The following is a 4,901-nucleotide window of genomic DNA, read 5'->3' as shown; positions in this document are numbered from 1 at the left end:
TTATATAGGAAATGTTGAGAACACTTCTCACCGTGACAAGGTGGAAAGTGAGGGAGCGTTGGGTTTATCGGTAGATAATAGGACGAGCAACGACCAACTAGACGGGTTCCTTTAACCGTTCAATATTATTACAGGATTCTAGAAAAAAATGTCTTCTGTGTTCACACCCAGAGATAAGACACAAGGCAAAGAGCAGGCAGAAGGCTCAGAGTACATAAACAGACAGCATAGGATACTATGTAATTATACACACATACATTACACTGTATATATAGTTACATAATTAGTCAGGTTGAAAAAAGACACAAGTCCATCTGGCTCAACCAATAAAAAAAAAAAAACAGTAAAGAAAACACAACCATACAATCCCATATACACAATCCTATATCCGCCCCAACCATACAATCCCATATACACAATCCTATATCCGCCCCAACCATACAATCCCATATACACAATCCTATATCCGCCCCAACTATATAATCCCATATACACAATCCTATACCCACAGTTGATCCAGAGGAAGGCAAAAAACCCCAGCAAAGCATGATCCAATTTACTACAGCAGGGGAAAAAATTCGTTCCTGATCCCCCGAGAGGCAATCGGATATTCCCTGGATCAACTTTACCTATAAATATTAGTACCAATTTATATTATGTACACCCAGGAAAGAATCCAGGCCTTTTTAAAGCAATCTACTGAGCTGGCCAGAACCACCTCTGGAGGGAGTCTATTCCACATTTTCACAGCTCTTACTGTGAAGAAACCTTTCCGTATTTGGAGACGAAATCTGTTTTCCTCTAGGCATAAAGAGTGCCCCCTTGTCCTCTGTGATGACCTTAAAGTGAACAACTCAACACCAAGTTTACTATATGGACCTCTTATGTATTTATACATGGTGATCATATCCCCCTTATGTATTTATACATGGAGATCATACCCCCCCTTATGTATGTATACATGGAGATCATATCCCCCTTATGTATGTATACATGGAGATCATATCCCCCTTATGTATGTATACATGGAGATCATATCCCCCTTATGTATGTATACATGGAGATCATATCTCCCCTTATGTATGTATACATGGAGATCATATCCCCCCCTTATGTATGTATACATGGAGATCATATCTCCCCTTATGTATGTATACATGGAGATCATATCCCCCCTTATGTATGTATACATGGAGATCATATCTCCCTTATGTATGTATACATGGAGATCATATCTCCCCTTATGTATTTATACATGGTGATCATATCCCCCCTTATGTATGTATACATGGAGATCATAACCCCCCTTATGTATTTATACATGGTGATCATATCCCCCCTTATGTATTTATACATGGTGATCATATCCCCCCTTATGTATGTATACATGGAGATCATATCCTCCTTATGTATGTATACATGGAGATCATATCTCCCCTTATGTATGTATACATGGAGATCATATCCCCCCTTATGTATGTATACATGGAGATCATATCCCCCTTATGTATGTATACATGGTGATCATATCCCCCCTTATGTATGTATACATGGAGATCATATCCCCCTTATGTATGTATACATGGTGATCATATCCCCCCTTATGTATGTATACATGGAGATCATATCCCCCCCTTATGTATTTATACATGGAGATCATATCCCCCCTTATGTATTTATACATGTTGATCATATCCCCCCTTAAAGCGGAGTTCCACCCTAAAGTAGAACTTCCGCTTTAAATAGTCCTAACCCCCTGACATGCCACATTTGGCATGTCATTTTTGGGGGGGGGGGAGCGGGTACCTAGTTTTGACAGGTACCCGCTCCCACTTCCGCTCGGAGCGCCGCGGCACCCTGAGCGGAAGTTCTCCTCTCTCCCTCCCTCCCTGCAATCTTCTGGGACATGTCAGAGATCCCAGAAGATTGCCGGCCAATCACGACGCGTAGCGCAACTCACGCATGCGCAGTGCGTACCCGGCTGTGAAGCCGCAAACTGTCACAGCCGGGTGCCCACATCAGTGATGCCGGCGCCGCGGAGCAGAGAGGGAGAAGACGGCGCATCGCTGGACCGTGGGACAGGTGAGTGTGCGGTTAGGCTGGAACTCTGCTTTAATCTCCTCTTCTCAAGAGAGAATAAATTCAGTTCCTCTAATCTCTCCTCATAGCTGAGCTCCTCCATGCCTCTTATCAATTTGGTTGCCCTTCTCTGCACTTTCTCCAGTTCCCCGATTTCCTTTTTAAGAACTGGTGCCCAAAGCTGAACTGCATATTGCAGATGAGGTCTTACTAATGATTTGTACAGGGGCAAAATTATATCTCTCACTCTGGACTCCATGCCTCTCCTAATACAAGAAAGAACTTTGCTTGCTTTGGAAACAGCAGCTTGGCATTGCATGCTATTATTAAGCTTAGGATCTACCAGAACACCCAGATCCTTCTCCGCTATGGATTCCCCCAGATCCTTCTCCACTATGGATTCACCCGGTTCTACTCCCCCTAGTATGTATGATGAATGCATATTCTTAGCCCCCAAGTGCATAACTTTACATTTATCAACATTAAACCTCATTTGCCACATATAGAGGTTTATATAGACAGAGATACAATGTAATTATATACGTATGCTTTATATATACAGTAGGGAAAACAATTATTTCATCCCCTGCAGATTTTGTAAGTTTTCCCACTTACAAAGAAATGGAGGGTCTATAATTTTTATCAAAGGTGTATTTTAACCACTTAAGCCCCGGAAGATTTAACCCCCTTCCTGACCAGGGCCTATTTTGCGATTCGGCACTGCATGATTTTAACGGACAATTGCGCGGTCGTGCGACACTGTACCTAAACGAATTTCACGTCCTTTTTTTCCCACAAACAGAGCTTTCTTTTGTTGGTATTTGATCACCTGTGCGATTTTTTGATCATGCGCTATAAACAAAAAAAGAGCGTCAATTTTGCAAAAATAACAATATTTTTCACATTTTTTATATGAAATTCCCCCAAAAAAATGTAAAAATCTAAATTTTTTAACATTTTGGGCCAATTTGTTTTCTGCTACATATGTTTGGTAAAAAAAAATCGCAAAAAGCCTATTTTGATTGGTTTGCGCAAAAGTTATCGCGTTTACTAACAAAGGGAAAGATTTTTGTCATTTTTGTTGTTTTTTTTTTTAACGAGTAATGGCGGCGATCTGCGATTTTTTTTGCGGGACTGCGACATTGTGGCGGACAGATCGGACCCTTGACTGACATCTTTGACACTTTTGGGGTTACCAGTGACATTACTACAGTAATCAGTGCTATACATATGCACTGTTACTGTAAAAATGACACTGGCAGGGAAGGAGTTAACAGTATTGGAGAGGGAGGGGTTAAGTGTGTCCTAGGGGAGTGTTTCTAACTGTGATTGGCTGTGGCTACTAGTGTAAGAACAGAGATCAACGCTCCTACATAGTAGAACCGTCTGATCTCCATTCTTACACAGGGAAGAATGACAGGCGGCTTTGTTTACATCAGCCGCCTGCCTTTCTTGCGGTGTAACGGAAGATCGCGAGTGCCCGGCGGACATCGGGTCCGCCGGGCACACGCGTGGGGGGGTCCGTGACCGCGCGGGAGCGGGAGCGCGCCTCCGGCAGCGCGTGCTCCCTAGAGCCTCACAGGCTAGCGACGTAGCCCTACGTCGCTTTGCCTGTGAGGGGCTGACCGCCGCAGTAAATAGTCGTGCGGCGGTCGGCAAGCGGTTAAAGGAGTTGTAAAGGCAGAAGGTGCATTCTATGCAATAAAGAGGTTCTAAACCTAACCGTAATGTTTGTACCTATAGGTAAGCCTATAATAAGACTTACCTATAGGTACTGTAAATATCTCCTAAACCTGCACCATTTAGGAGACATTTATGAAATACTGCGCCGATAACTTCATCAGCGCATGCGCTTTAAAGGAATGGCCGCCTGTGCCATTTCTTCAGAGCCTTGTGCCCTGACTGGTGGCTGCAGGAATGACGTCACACAGCTCCGGCTCCGGCTAGGAACACAGCCTGAGTCCGCAGACCCGGAAGGAAGATGGATGCGGCCTCCAGCGGGGACGACAAGGGCTTTATTTGAAGGGGGATGAGGTAGCTAGATGTGAGAATATATAAAGTGCTTGGTGCTATAGACCGCGCAAGTACAGTGATACTAAAAGTGATATTAAACAAATGAATCACGTATAGCTGTGCATTCAATATTAGTCCTGGATATAGTGCTGATTTAAATAAATAAATACTAAAGGTGCTATTTAAATAAATAATAATCACTTATATCTGTGCAATCAAAATGAAAGTCCTTGTCCAATGTCTGTCATTGCAATATTTTTTTGTCACGCGGTATTTGCGCAGCGGTCTTTAAAACGCAATTTTTTGGAAATATTTTGAAAAATCCCATTTCACTGCATTTAAAAAATACTAAACAGTAAAGTTAGCCCATTTTTTTTGTAAATTGTGAAAGAACATGTCACGCCGAGTAAATAGATACCCAACATGTTACGGTTTAAAATTGCGCCCCCCCCCCCCCCCCGTGGGATGGCGACAAACTACGGTCAATAGAGATCTCAATAGGCAACGCTTTAAATTTTTTTAACGGTTACCAGTTTAGAGTTAGAGTGTAGCCCTATTTTTTAAATTATTGCTCACGCTCTGGCGATCGCAGCGATACCTCATATGTGTGGTTTGAACAGCGATTTCATTCGTGGCTCGACTTCCATATACGTTTTCTTTCGTGCGCGAGCTAACAGCGACGGGGGCGGCTAAATTTTTTTTTTTTTTCCTATTTATTTTTTTTTTTTTTACTTTATCACAGGTTTTTTAAAAAAAAAAAATCTGATCACTTTTATTGCTGTCACAAGCAATGTAAACATCCCTTGTGA

Source organism: Pelophylax lessonae (assembly GCF_965119305.1).
Source record: "Pelophylax lessonae genome assembly, chromosome: 10".
In the NCBI taxonomy this organism is placed as follows: Eukaryota; Metazoa; Chordata; class Amphibia; order Anura; family Ranidae; genus Pelophylax; species Pelophylax lessonae.
This window is presented reverse-complemented; position numbering follows the sequence as displayed.